The following is a 16,438-nucleotide window of genomic DNA, read 5'->3' on the forward strand; positions in this document are numbered from 1 at the left end:
TAGTTAATTTTTCAATAAAAAGGAAAGCAGAAAATTAAAAAAAGAACAAATGAAAAACGTGTTAAGAGTAAAGACAAATGATAAGATGTTAATTTTTAACCTAATCATATCTGCAACAATACACTTTCTGATGTACTGATGGTGAGCAGGGTTTAATCCCATCCCTGGTGAATGGTCCCAGGGGATTTAATGGAGGCTTATTCTCTGTGGAATCTCTGCCAATGCATTTTGAGTTTTTATACTCATCTAAGGTTATAACTCTTTATGGGAGAAGAAAGCCTCATCTTTCTCCAAAGGAGCGACTGGTGAATTCCAACTGCTGACCTTGCATTTAATAGCCCAACACATAACCCATTATGCCACCAGAAGAGAGATTTGTATCTGGGTGCCTTCCAATTCAAGCACTACAATTATGCAAGGAGGATATTTTTTTCTGTACTGGAGCCAGGTCAAGTCAGAACCAGTGTGTCCATGGTTTGCAGCGAAGTCAGAGGAAGAAGAGGGTAGACTGTCTATAACTTCTCATAGCCCAGGGAAATGCTAGGCCTGGAAGGGGGCATGTGGCTCAACCATATTCAGAAAATCTGCACACTAACCTCCCCGGCTCAAATAATTACCAGCACCATGTCTCTGAATATCACCTGAAAGCAAAATAGTGAAAGCACCATTTCCATTTCATAATACTTTTATTAAAAGTAAAGTTCAATTCAGTGATGTGAAGAAGCTGGGAAAATTATCTTTTCATTTCTTTCTTTTTCTTTCCCTCCCTTTCCCCTTCTTCTCCACAGAACTGAGAGGCAGAAGGAATAAAGGCAGCATGGCACCAGCTGGAGGACACCGTGTGGTCAGGGTCACCATTTAACTCATGCTTCTCCAGTTTGGAGGGGCAACTGGATGTCCTCATTTGTGAATTTGCTTATTAATCTTTTTGAGTTAACAAGGTCATGGTAAAAAATGATTGTTGGTGTTTTTGTTAGGAACCTTCTAGTCCAGTCCAACTCATAGTGACTCAATGCATCAGTGCCGAGCTCTCTAGACCAATGGTTCTCAACCTGTGGGACCCTTGCACAGGGTGACTGTGACAAAATTACAGTTATGAAGCAGCAATGAGAATATTTTTATGGTTGTGGAGGTCACCACAACATGAGGAACTGTATGAAAGGGTTGTGGCATTAGGAAGTTTGAGAACCACTGCTCTAGGCTTTTCTATGCTGTAATCTTTACAAGAATGAGTTGCCTGGTTTTTCTTCCAAGAACAGAGCCACTGGTGGGTTCAAACCTTCAACCTTTTGGATAGCAGCCGAGCACTTAACCATTGTGCCTCCAGGGCTCTTTGATAAACTCTATCAGAGGGTCTTAACCATTGCAACCCCATGGATCCTTTTGGCATTTAGGAAAGGCTATGGAACACCTGCCCACTCCCCAGAATAATATTTCCAAATACCTCCAATGAAGTACAGAATCACAAAGGCACAAATTGTATTGAAATGCAGTGATAAAAATAAGACATTGGATTTGTGGAAAATATACATGTTAATAAATACATTAAATATGATCTGATGCTGGGTCTAATAAACCAAACCCACACCATTGAGTTGATCCTGACTCACTGTGACCCTATATAAAATTCCTCAGGCTAAATCTTGACAGGAGCAGATCATCTCACCTTCCTCTCAGAGAACAACTGGTGCCTTTGAACTGCCAACCTTGAGGTTACCTGCCCAATGGCTCACCCACAGCGTCACCGTGAGTTCTAGATAGTGATGAGCATGAACTGTACTCAACGATGGCTGCAACGACTAGCATGGGGTGTGAAAGCATGTAGAATTTCTCTCGGTGGTACTCGCATGGCTATTCAGAACACAGCTGTGGACATGCTAAACTGCCCTAGGAGCTTAGGGGAACTAACTCAACCAGGATTGTCCCTCATCCAATTTGACATTGCTCCCCAGCCTGCTGGGGCTCAGTGGTTCAGTGTTAGGGTCCCTTGTCTAGATACCAGGGCTGGCATGGAGAAAGTCATTCCTCTGCAGCCTTCTAGTGTGTGGGGGAAGATATTAGTGTTAAGCCTTGGCAGGAAATTGGTGGATTTTCCTGGCAGCCACATTCTTAATAACCATTTACTGGATACTTATTATATTCTGAGGGTAAATTGTGGTTCAGTTGTAGAATTCTCCTTTTCCATGTGGGAGATCTGGGTTTGAGTCCAAGACAATGCAACTCATGTGCATCCAACACTCATTTGTCAGGGGGATGCTTGGTTATTGCTGTGGTACTGAACTGATTTCTGTGTTGCTATGATACTGAAATGGGGAAGCTTGGTTGGGTGCGGCTATGAGACTGAACCTGTTTCTGTGATGTGTCCAGACTAAGATGAGCGATGAAGAAGAGCCTGGTATTCTACTTCTGAAAACCAATTAACGAAAACCCCTGTGAATCACAATCTGATGCACAACCAAAGAGATGGTGCAGGACCAGGGAGAATATTGCCCATGGAGTCACTGGGAGCTGGTTGTCACAGTGAGTTGGACTGGAGACTGACTCAACAGCAGCTAACAACCATTGTGTTCCAGGCACTCGATTTGCTTTAAAAATCTAGCTCAGCCTTCTGGTACAGGGAAGTGATTAATCATGCCTACTTTATAGCACACAGTGAACCCTGATCAATGTCAGGCCCTGCTTGTGTTTTGTCCCTCCTTTTCCACATTCACATCACTTCCATTCCCCTCTTCAGACAAGTACCCCCTGCTGGGTGTTTGGTGTGTGTGTGTCCTTATAGGCATACAGCCATGTGCACTAGACCATGCTGCCATGTGCACTAGACCATGCTGCTTGGTGAATGGGCTCTCAGCTTCCATGAATGGTACTGCAATATAAATCTCATTCAGTTTCTGACCTTTTCAACTCCTTGCAATGTCATTAAGAGTTATTGCCATGCTGCATATCAATTGCATGTGCTGCTGCGTGCCACTTGGTCATGAGCAATCATCATCTTTCTTTTTTTTCCTTCTTCAGTTGTCTGTTGATTGGCATCCAATTCGGCTCCAACTCTTCTCTACTGCAGGTATCAGCGTGGTGACCATTCTTTTAAAAATGCCCCAAGGGCCCTGTGAATTGGATAAATAGCTTGGCCTATATACCCAGGAATTATGCGTTGGGCTGCTAACCCCAAGGTGAGCAGTTCCAACCCACCAGCCATACCATGGAGCAAAGAGAGGCTGTCTGCTGTCGTAAGAATTTAGTTTTGTAAACCTATAGCAGCAATTCTACTGTGCCTTGTAGGGTTGCTAATGAGGAAGAATCAACTGGGGTTTTGTTTGTTTTTATCCATCCAGGAGAGAGCTTTGATGGGGGAGATATTAAGTGCTTGGCTGCTAACCCAAAGGTCAGTAGTTTGAAGCCGTCTTCCACACACTGTGGGATAAAGGCATGGCTGTCTACTTCCCAATAGAAGCCTTGAAAACATCATGGGACCATTCAGCTTTGTTTGATAGGGTCATGAGGAATGAAAGTCAACTCAGTGATTGTGCTTCTTTGGTTGTACGCCCAGGAGGGGCTCACTAGGTCCTAGGGTCCATTCAATGGGCTTTCACTAAGCTCTGCCAGATTGCTGTGCAGCAAACCTGCATCATTAGCAGTGTTTCTCTGCTTTCCCCGGATCTCCAATGACACTTGGTATGTTTGTCTTTCTAACTGTTGCCCGTTTGATGGTTTTAAAAGGTCAAGCACAATAAACTCATCTATGCCATGCACTTTATGGTTCTGTAGCAGATTCTTAGGGTTGCCATGCCACATTCCTTTGACCCATCTCTGACACCATCTCACTGCCTTCCAGTCAATACCGACTCATAGCGATCCTGTGGGGCAGTGTACAATTGCCCCCTGCGAGTTTCAAACACTACAACTCTTTATTGGAGTAGAAAACCCCATCTTTCTTCCTTGGAGCTAGTAGTTTTGAACTGCTGACCTTGAAGTTAGCAAACCAACTTGTAACCACTGCACTTCCAGGGCTCCTCCTGATATCCATCATAGCAGTGACGAACGGCTCTATGTAAGTGCAGGCTCCTGCTGAAATTGTGTCTTATCACAACTGTGCAGCACGCAGCTCTCCATGTCCTTCTGCCTCGAAGCCTTTTCAAAGGCATGGAAAGCCAAACCCAGGAAGGTAGGAGAGGTCACCTTACTAGGAGGAATGCTCAACACCACTACAGGCGAAGAAGAGCCCAGCCTCCTGTTTCTGGTAGACAATTCTAGGACAGAACCCATGTTGCTCAGAAGTCCTGGGGGAATCAAGCCCCTGTATCCTACATTAAAAGCCTCAACACCCTGTTCCCATTGTGATTGCTTCTCCCCCTAACTCAGTTTTGCGTCTGCTTTCCTATTCCCACTCCCTGCCATCAGATCTCAAATAGACTCCCTGCACCCAGGCCTGAGGAATAAGCTCGGTATGCAAGGGCACTCAATCCAAGACACACACATTACTCTGAATCTCCAAAACAACCCTGTGGGCTACGTGTGTAATCCCCAGTTCACAGATGAGAAATGGATTGAAAAACAGTGACACACCCAAGATCACACAGGCCAGGGTTCAAGTCTGTGTCTATCAGTTATTCTTTTATTCAAGTATGCCAGAGAAGACTGGGTCTTAACACTTGAGCAATCTTCTTGGAAGAATAAGGCAAACTACAGAAAACACAAAATGAATATCGCTTTTGTTCGTTTATCCATTTGCAAAAGACATAATACCTATAGTGCTAAGAATAGTATTCAAAGTATCTATTACTACCCCCTCAAAGCTTACATACTAGTCACCAAACTCAAACAAATACAATGCTATCAAGTTGATTACAACTTATAGCAACCCCATATAGGGCTTCCAAGACTGTAAATCTTTACAGAAGCAGAGAGCTTCACTTTTCTCCCCCTAAGTGACTGGTGCATTTGAACTACTGACCTTGTGGTTAGCAGCCCATTGCTAAATGATTAGTTCCATAATCATTACGCTTACTTAACTCTACATTCTTTTAATTATTTCTCTATCAGTCCGAATTGCATCTGGCTACATGGGAAAAAACAAACCGACACTAGTGGTCTAATCACAAAAGCTTCATTTTTCTTATATTAACACCAAAAATACCAAACCAGTTGCCACTGAATTGATTCTGATTTACAGTTACCCCATATGATTCAGGGTAGAACTGTGCCCCATGAGGTTTTCAAGGGCTGAATTTTTAAATGTAGATTGCCAGGTTTTTCTTCCAAGGCATCTTTGTCTTAGCAGTGAATTGTGTTAACCCTTTGCACCACACAGGGGTTTGTCTTATACAATAGTAAGTCTTGAAATAGGTAGCCTAGGTCTGGCGTATTTGCTCAGGGACTCATCTTGGATATAGGAGAATGCATGCTTTTTGGTCTGCCAAACTCATGTAACCTATGTGACTCTCTCATCTTTCAATATTCTAACTAGGGAGCATGACGGCAGAAGAGCCAAGGACAAAAATGAAATGGGTTATGCCAGACAAGTGTTTTGCCTTAAACAACAACAAAAACTTTCTTGGGAGTCCTACTCAGTATCTTTCACCTACACATATTTGGCCCAAACTGGGTCAAATGCTTATGCATAGCTGCAAGGGAGCCTAGGAGGGAGCGATTTAAGTAGGTACATTATCACCCTAAACAAAATTGAGCTTCTATTAGTAGTAAGAATGAGAAAAATGGATACTGTTTAGGCATATAGCAGGGTTGGATAGAATTCTATTTTGTGTCTTAATTTACATTTTGAATGAACTCAGAAAAAGTCATAGAGAGTAGAACAAAGGGATGGATGTGCATCCAACCACCTCAACTACTCATTTCTTTTCATGCTCTCCCTCTAGCTTCCCTGAATAGTTCTTGGTTACACATTGGGCTGCTAATTGCACGGTCGGTATTTTGAAAGCACCGGCTGCTCTTCGGGAGAAAGATGGGACTCTACTCTGTAAAGAGGTACAGTCTCAGAACCTCACAGGTACAATTTTACCCATGTCCTGTAGGGTCGATATGAGTTAGCACTGATTCAATGGCAGTGAGCTTGGTTTCGATAGATATGTGGAATCTTAGGATGGAATGGTTTGAATACACAGAAAAAAATTCAGTGGAATCATAACCCTCTAAATAATTACCCTCTAAAGCCACAAAGATCAACTGTGTCCAGCATGGTGACAGTTTAGCATATGCCATGGGCACATTGCTCATATCCCAGTGTTGTTAATCAACAAAAACTCACGCACTGCCACTTATAGTGACCCTATGCACAATAGAATAAAAGCCTTTCTAGTCCTGTGACATCCTCACAATGGTCATATTTTAGCCTATTGTTACAGCCACTGTGTTGATCCATCTCATTCAGGGCTTACCTGTTTTTTGACGATGCTCTACCAAGTATTTTGTCCTTTTCTAGGGACTAATTTCTCCTGATACCATGTTCAAAGTATATGAAATGGAGTTTTACCATCCTCACTTCTAAAATACATTCTGGCTGTACTTCTTCCGGGATAGACCTCTTTGTTCTGCTGGGCATTCATGGTATATTCAATATTATTTGCAACATCATATTTTAAAGGCATCATATTTTCTTCAGTCTTCCTTATTTATGGTCCATCTTTCACATGCATATGTCAAACATTACCATCAAGTCTATTCTTATTCATAGTGACCATATAGGGTTTCCAAGGCTGTAAATCTTTACAGGGTCAAATAGCTTCCTCTTTCTTCTGTGGAGCAGCAAGTGGGTTGAACCACCAACCTTGCTGTTAGTCATTCAACCCATACCAGACACTGAAATTAAGACTCCTTTCACATGCATCTAAGGTGATTAAAAATATCAAGGCTAAAAGCAGGCATAATTTGCTAATCCCCAGAGTAAAACATTTGCTCTTTCACATTTTAAAGAGGTCTTTTACAACAGATTTTTCCAATGAAATACGTTGATTTATTGACTGCTGCTTCTGTGAGTATTGATTGTGGGTCCAAGTAAAATAGAGTTTAGCTACATTTCTCTATTTGTAATGATGTTGTGTGTTTATATTTGTCAAGTTGAGAAGACATTTGTATTCTTAGTGTTGAAGACTAATTCATACTGAAGGTGTACTATATGAGCTTTATCAGTAAGTACTTCAAGGCCTATTGACTTTCAGCCAGCAAGATTGGGTCATCTGCATAATACAGGTCGTTAATGATTCTTCCTCCAAACCAGATGCCTCAACTTCTTCATACAGAGCAGCTTCTCAGATTATTTGAATAAGTATAGTGTGATAGATAGGTAGGTTTATAGTGCCAACCTGGCCAATAAGAACATGTGGGATTAATAAGTTCGCAGTTTGATTCGTGGGCAAAGAGATAAATGGCTCAGCAAGCCACACCTATCTCTCAGTTGCTCTCTGGTGATCAGACCAGTGTGTGGCTGCCTTACCTAGTTCTGCAGTTTGCTGCCTGGCTGTACTGCCATATTTACTGTTGCATGGAAGTGAGTTAAACTGAGTCCTTTGTACTGCTATGTGGACTAATTAGCTGTTATATTCCTTCGTGTTCTATCTATCTATCAAATCATAAATGTCCTGGTTTTGTTTCTCTAGAGAACCCTGTCTAACACATATTGTGAAAGGATATAACCACAACACACACTCTCCTGATTTTAAACCACGCACTATCCACTTGTTCTATTCGAACCACTTCCTGTTGGTTTGTGTACAGGTACCACAGGAGCACAATTAAATGTACGGGGATTCCCATTGTTCTCATATGTATTCATATGCTACCCAAAGTTTGTTATGATACACAGTAAAATCCTCTGCATAGTCAATAGTACATAAGTAAGCATTTTCCTTGTATCCTCTGTTTTCAGCCAAGGTCCACCTGAAACCAGCATTGATACACCTTGCCTCATGCCCTCTTTTAATACAGCCTGGATTTCTGGCAGCTTCCTGTTGACATATTGCTATAACTACTTTTAAAGGTATCGTCAATAAAATTGTACTTGCATGTCATATTAATGTTATTTTAAATTAATTTGCAGATTTTGTTGCGTCATATTTCTTTAGAATGGACACAAATATTAATCACTTCCAGTTGGTTGGCCAGATAGCTATCTTCCAAATTTCTTGACATGGACTATCACTGCATGAGCGTGTTGAAATATTTCCATTCCTATCCCTTCCTTGCTTTTCACTAATGCTTACATTGCAGCTTCAACTTCCTCTTGGCCTTTTGAACTAGTAGAACCTCAACTAATTCTTGGGAACAGAGACTCTGTACACTCCGTCCATATTCTTTGGATTCTCCCTACATCATTCAATAGTTTGATAAATAATCCTTGAACATTGTAATCCGAGACTTGGATTTTTTCTTCTGTTCTTTCAATTTATGATATGCTGACTGTACTCATTCCTTTTGCTTTCCTAATTCCAGGTCTTTACACGTTACAATATAATTCTTTACTTTATCTTCTCAAGCTGGCCTTTCAAATTTTTCTGTTCAACTCTTTTATTTCATCATTTCTTCCATTTGCTTTAACTGCTTTAGGTTCAAGAGCAAGTTTCACAGTCTCCTCTGATATCCACTGTAGTATTTTCTTTCTTTCCTGTATTATTAATGATCTTTTTGAGGAGCCCCCAATAAAATGATTTATGATAAATAAATAAATAGCCACAGGTGACATGACAAAAAAAAAAAAGATTGATGACCTTTATGCTATTTCACAAGTCTTCTGGTAGCTGATCATTAATGTTCAATATGTCCGAACCATTCTTGAGATAGGCTCTAAATTCAGGTGAGATATTGTGATAGTAAGGTTTCGTGTCAATTTAGCTTGACCAGGATCTTCAGAAGGTGCAGCTCACACTCTCCTTGGGGGTATGACCTATTTCATAGCTATAAGTAGACTGTGGAGAATGGGCTCACTCTTTTTCTTCCTGATGAAATGACCCTGGACCCTACGTCTGGCTTCTTGGGATGGCAATCACCATGAGACCTGCTGACCCTAAGAGCTGTCTGTGGCTTGCCAACTGCCTGTTGACATTGGATTCTCCCAACTCTGCTTCCACCAACCTGTGGTTTTCCTGTTTCTTGGGCTATTCCTCCAACAGCTTCAGGAGTCTGGAAGGGCCTCTAGTTTGCATCTGATTTATGGGCTGGAGTTGGACTGGGGTTTCTTGTTGTGTGGACTTCTTAATGTAAAATTCTTTATTGATATAAATTTCCTTCTTCTACATGTATCAGTATCACTGGTTTGTTTCTCTAGAAACCCCAGCCGACCACAGATATAATATAGACTGTATTTGGGCTCTTTTGCGTTCTTATTTTAATTTTCTTCAGGTTTGATTTGAACTTACATATTAGTAATTGATAGTCTTTTACATAGTTGGCCCCCGGTCTTGTTTTGTCTCAATGATATTGAGCTTCTCTATCATGTCTTCCCACAGATTTAATCAATTCCATTCCTGTGTTTTCCACATGTATATATGCCGCTCCTGTTGTTGAATAAAGGTGTTTGCAATGAGGAAGTTATTGCTCTTGCAGAATTCTTTCATGCAGTCTTCAGCTTCTTTTCGATCCCCAAAGCCATAGTTTCTAATTACTCTTCCTTCCTTTTTGTTTCCATGTGTGCATTCCAATTGTCAGCAATTATTAATGCATTTTCAGTACATGTGTGGTCAATTTCAGACTAAAGAAGTTGGTACAATTCTCCATTGGCTTTAGTGGTTTGTGAGAAAATTTGAATAATGGTTCTATTAACCGGCCTTCCTTGTGTATGAAGATAGATATTATTCTGTCACAGGCAGCATTGCACTTCAAGATAGATCTAAAAATGCTCTTTTTGAGGATGAAAGAGACATTCTTTTGAATTTGTCATTGTCAGCATAGTCATTCTTATCATTTTAAGATTCAAAGGGACTATTTCAACTCACCAATGCCTAGGATATTGATCTTTATAGGTCAGATTCCGTTTTTTTATGATTTCCAATTTTCCTAGATTCTTATTTTGCACATTTCATGTTCTGATTATTAATGAATGGTTGCAATGATTTTTCTCATTTTGAATTATAATCCATTAGCAAATGAACGTGCCAGAAGAAGCTTTAGTACACTTTGTTGCTAGATGCCTTCAAGTCAGTTCTGTCTCATAATAATGCCTACACAACAGAATGAAACATTGCCTGGTCCTTCCCCATACTCAAAAATTTTGTTATGTTTGAGTCCATTGTTGTAGGAATTGTCTCGATCCATTTGATCGGGTGTCTTCCTCTTTTTGCAACCCCTCCACTGTAATGTGTATGATGTCCTCCAGGGACTGGTCTGTCCTGATAACATCTGCAAAGTACATGAGATGAAGTCTCGCCATCCTATCTGCCAAGGAACATTTAGCTGCACTTCTTCTCAGACAGATTTGTTTGTTCTTCTCTCCACCCATGGTACTTTCAGTATTTTTTTGTCAGTACCTTAATTCAAATGCACCAGTTCTCCTTCAGTCGTTCTCATTCAATGTTCAAATTTCACATGCATAAGGTGTGGCGGAAAATGCCATGCCTTGGGCCAGGCGCAACTTAATCCTAAGTGAAATTCTTGATCTTCAGTACTTTAAAGTGGTTATGTGCAGTAGATTTGCCTAATGCAATATGTTATTTGGTTTTTTTGATTGTTGTTTCCATGAGCATTAGCTGTGAATCTAAGCAAGACGAAATCCTTGATAACTTCAATATTTTCTCCATTTATTATGATGTTATCTACAGCTCCTGTTGTGAGGTTTTGAGTTATCATTAAGGTGGACTCTACTTTGAGGAAGCTCTCTTTCTCGGTGGTATTTTGATTGTTTTGCAATCTGAGGGACTCATTTTCTGGCATTATATCAGACAACATTTTACTGCTATGCATAAAGTTTTCAATGGTGAATCCCTCAGAAGTGGACTGATTGTTTTGTCGTCCTGTCAGTTCTTAGTCTGGAAGCTGTGTTGAAATCTGTTCACCGTGGGTGATCCTGCCTGGTATTTGAAGTACTAGTGGACTAACTCCCAGCATCACAGCAAAGCACAAGCTACCACAGTGCAGCAAATTGACAGATCGGGCACGGGAGGGGAGTTGTCATTGTTAGACACTGTTAATTTGGCTCTAACTCATAGCACCCACAGCCTGTTTCCTCACAGTTAATGTTGGAGACCATTTTTGCAACCAGTATGCCAATTCATCCCATTGAGGACCTTCTTCTTTTTTTCACCACTCCACTTTACCAAGTATGATATCCTTCTCTAGGGACTATGCTCAGCTGTTAAGATGTCCAAAGTATGTGATATGAAGTCTTGCCATTCTCACGTCTAGGAAGCATTCTGGCTCTTCTTCTGCCAAGAAAGATTTGTTCCTTCTTCTGAAAGTCCATGGAATATTCAATATTCTTCACCAGCATCATAATTCAAAGACATCAACTTTTATTTTATCTTTCATAATTATTGTCCATTTTCAAGTACATATGAGGTGATTGAAAATGCCATAGTATGATAGTTATATAATTTTATGTCTGTTTGAAGATATGTAAAAGTGTAAGGTTGGTATCCAATCTGTCAATCACACCATAGCCTGATGGTGCCTCTTTGTGACCATGGCCTTCTCATAAGGAGGGCCCTGGGAACCTCCCCTTCTTTTTGCATTCACCTGACTGCTTCCTGCCCACGTTGAGAGCTGCCAGAGTCTTGCCATGCTTCCATCGACCTTGGGTCCGCACGACATTGCAATCACTGGCCTTTGACATCCCTGCATTCTGCATCATTGCATGTAACTGCGTAAGTTGGAAAGGAACTTATGGGCTAGTGTTGGACTTATGGACTTGAGTTGGACTGGCCTGGGACATTTCCTTGAAATAGAAATACTATAATGACTTCTTGATTAAAAACTATTTATTGCACATATATGAGTGTCACTTGATTTGTGTCTCTAGTCAGCCTGGCTTACATCCAGTTCACTGCCATCAAGTTGATTCCAACCCTTAGCAACTCTATAGGACAGGGGAGAGATATCCCTGTGGGTTTCCAATACTGGAACTTTGTATGGGAGCAGAACTGCTGATCTTGTGTTGAGCAACCCAACTGGGTTGGTTCTGACACATTATGTTTGTAACCACTATACCACTAGGGCTCAGCTGTGCCTTATTCCTCAAAGTGACATCTTTTAACACTGGAAATTGGTCTTCAGCAAGATCTACCAGTGTACTCGGTCATATGACTTATTTTCTTTTTACACTGTTTTGATTGTGATGTGAGGGAAAATCTACAGAGTAAATTGATTTTCTTTACAATTCATGCAATGTTTTTTTTTTTAACAATTTATTGGGGCTGATACAATTCTATACACAGTTCATACATATACATACATCAATTGTATAAAGCACATCTGTACAGTCTTTGCCCTAATCATTTTTTTCTCTTTTCTTCTTTTACATTTTATTAGGGACTCCAACAACTCTTACCACAATCCATACATATACGTACATCAATTGTATAAAGCACATCCATACATTCCCTGCCCCAATCATTCTCAAGGCATTTGCTCTCCACTTAAGCCCCTTGCATCAGGTCCTCTTTTCCCCCCCGCCCCTCCCTCCCCTTTCCCCCCTCCCTCATATGCCCTTGGTAATTCATACCTCGTTATTTTGTCATATATTGCCCTATTCGGGGTCTCCCTTCCCCCCTTCTCTGCTGTCCCTCTCCCAGGGAAGAGGTCACATGTGGATCCTTGTAATCAGTTCCCCCTTTCCAACCCACTCACCCTCCACTCTCCCAGCATCGTCCCTCACACCCTTGGTCCTGAAGGTATCATCCACCCTAGATTCCCTGTACCTCCAACCCTCATATGTACCAGTGTACAGCCTCTGTCCTATCCAGCCCTGCAAGGTAGAATTCGGATCATGGTAGTTGGGGGGAGGAAGCATCCAGGATCTGGGGGAAAGCTGTGTTCTTCATCAATACTACCTCACACCCTAGTTAACCCATCTCCTCTCCTAAGCCCCTCTATGAGGGGATCTCCATTGGCCGACACTTGGGCCTTGGGTCTCCACTCTGCACTTCCCCCTTCATTTAATATAATATATATATACACATACATATATACATATATACACATACATACACACACACATATCTTTTTTTTTTTTTTTTGCATGATGCCTTATATCTGGTCCCTTGGGCACCTCGTGATCGCACTGGCCGGTGTGCTTCTTCCATGTGGGCTTATTTGTTTCTGAGCGAGATGGCCGCTTGTTTACCTTCAAGCCTTTAAGACCCCAGACACTATCTCTTTTGATAGCCGGGCACCATCAGCTTTCTTCACCACATTTGCTTGTGCACCCATTTGTCTTCAGCGATCCTATCATGGAGGTGTGCAGTCAATGATATGATTTTTTGTTCTTTGATGCCTGGTAACTGATCCCTTTGGGACCACTCGATCACACAGGCTGGTGTGTTCTTCCATGTGGACTTTGTTGCTTCTGAGCTAGATGGCCGCTTGTTTATCTTCAAGCCTTTAAGACCCCAGTCACTATCTCTTTTGATAGCCGGGCACCATCAGCTTTCTTCACCACATTTACTTGTTCACACACTTTGGCTCCAGCCGTTGTGTCGGGAGAGTGAGCGCTCCTAAGGGCCAGCAAAGATCCCTGAACTAACTACAAGCTTTTCTCTTGTGAACTGTTTTGTTCTGTTCTTTTTCAGTGGTTTGTTTTGGTTGTATTGTTGTCTGGTTGTATACTGTTGCTTTGTGTTCCTCTGTCTAGTTTTCGTGCATGTTAGTGACCCCACAGGTCTGTCTGAATAGGACAGGCTGGATGAACTATCTGGATGAAAAACAACGGGACCGACAGTTCCGGGGGGACTTGGGGTGGGGGGTAGGGGGGGTAAGGAAGTGGTGTTAACAAACCCAGAGACAAGGGAAAAACATGGGACCCCAAAGGGTAGAGAAGGGGGAGTGGCAGGCCTGATGGGAAATGATCAAGGGTAAGGTTGCTTAGAGAAGAGGTATACTCTAGCCCAGGGGGCGATGAAGCATGGTAGTAGGGCAGGAGGAAGGTCAAGGGAGATGGAGGAAAGAGCTAGGAGTCAAAGGGCATTCATGGAGGTCTAGACAAAGACATGTACATGCATATATATATAGGAGGTTGGGGAAATAGATCTTTGCAATGTTTTATGATATTGATTGCAATACCTACAATGCAATACTACTTTTCCTATTCCCTCCCTTTGTTTGCCGTTTCCATTGGTCTTTCGTTCCCATGCCTTCCTGCCTTCTGAGTAACTCCCTGACAAATGCTGGGCTCTGAATTGTACATCGTTGACAGTATAGGTCTCCTATTTGGGGACTGAAAGTTGAGCCATGGAGGTGAGGTCAGGTGTCAAATGGGAATTCCACTAGTGCCTATCATATCCTAAGGTTAGTCTTCTTATTTTGAGTTCTACATTTTCCCCAGTTGATCCAGGGCCTACTACTGTGAGCACTTTCAGAGCAATCTGCAGTGAGAACCCTATGCTATCTTGGTCTTCTGGACTCAGCGCTGTGGAGCCTGGGCTTCATGTGGTCAGTGAATCCCTTTCATCTTCTTTTGATGCTATCTGTGTAATTCTGTATTTTGAATTTCTCTTCAATTTTTTCAGCTAGTGAAATGCACATGCTTTTCATTTTTGCTGTCCTAATTCCAGGTCTTTGCACCTTTTCATATAATTCTTTATTCCATCTTTTTTAATTCCCCTTTGAAATTTTATGTTCAGCTTCTTTATTCAGGGTCTTTACTTCATCAATTATTTCTATATTTCTCTCTCTCTTTTTCGTACTTCATCATTTCTTTCATTGGCTTCAGCTACTCCACATTCAAGGTGACATCCGTTTTGTCTTTTCTTTAGTTTCTATCTTTTTAATTATCTTTGAATTTCTTTATTTATGATGTTCTTGATATTATTGCAGAACTCGTATCATCTCAGGTGATTTGTGTTCAATGTGTCAACTTTCTTCTTGAAGTATCCTCTAATTTAGATGAGATATACTCAAATTCATACTTTGACTCTTGGGGACTTGTTTTAATTTTGTTGGAATTCGAGTTGAATTTGCCATTGATGGTTTGTTCCACAGTTCGTCTCCAGTCTCGTGACTGATGATATTGAACTTCTTTATACCGTAAATACTTGAGTATAAGCCGAGGTTTTTTCAGCACATATTTTATGCTGAAAAAGCACCCCAGCTTTGGGGGGTAAAATTAGTTGCCTTGGGTTACACTCGAGTATGTATAGTAGTTTATTTCAACAGATATAGTTGATTTAATTCCTGTGTATTTCTATCGAATATACATGATCCATGTCTATGGTTACTGTTTACATCCCTGAAAAATAAATCTTTAATCAATAAGCCATCCTTACTGGAAAATTCTATCATGAGATCTCCCATGTGGCTTCCATCCCCATGGCCATATTTTCTAACTAGTGATCCTCCTCCTTAGTTTCCAATTTTTGCATTCAAGTCATCAGTAATCTTGATTGCATGTTTCATCAATTTCAGACTGAAAAGGTTGGTAAAAATCCTCAATGGCTTTATTGTTAGCATTAGTGGTTGGTGTGTAAATTTGAATAATAACTTTATTAATTATTCATCCTTGTAGCTGTAATATATCCTACACCTAACAATGGTGAACATTGGAATCGATGTTGAAACATTCTCATTTTTAACACGAAAGTCATCCATTCCTTTCAAATTTGTTACTCTGGTATGTAAACCATATTATTGTGACATTCAAAATGGCCAATACCAGTCTATTTCAGTTCAATAACACCTAGAGTGTTTGATCTTTATGTGTTCCATTTTTTCATGGCTTCCAATTTTTCTAGATCCATATTTCATGCATCCCATCTTCTTGTTAGTGGTTATTGCAGTACTGCTGTTTCTTCTCATTTTGAATCATTGCCACATCAACAAATATAGGTCCTGAAAACTTTATATCACTAAGGTCAACTCTACTTTGAGGAGACAGCTCTTCCCCAATTATATTTTGAGTGTCTTCCAACTTGAGGGGTTCATCATCCTGCACTATATGAAACAATATTCCACTGCTATCAATGTGCTCCACAAACACCACTATTTTTTTCAGATGTAGATTGGCAGGTTATTCTTTCTAGTCTATTTAGCTTGTAAGCTTTTCTGAAAATTTTCCACCACGGGTAACTATGCTTGTGTTTGAAATACCAGTGGTGTATCTCACAGGATCATGATGACTTTCAAGTTATGATAGTTCAAGAACCTGACATGTCTGACAACTTGGCATGCTAGCCTAATTCCGAATGGCCAGCACATCTCTCTTCTTGCTTTCTCTAGTTTCTGTAGACCACTGTACCTGAGCATGCATGGCTTAGGAGGTTGTGGAGTTAATTCTTGCTTCCTG

Source organism: Tenrec ecaudatus, chromosome 8 (assembly GCF_050624435.1).
Source record: "Tenrec ecaudatus isolate mTenEca1 chromosome 8, mTenEca1.hap1, whole genome shotgun sequence".
NCBI classification, from domain to species: domain Eukaryota; kingdom Metazoa; phylum Chordata; class Mammalia; order Afrosoricida; family Tenrecidae; genus Tenrec; species Tenrec ecaudatus.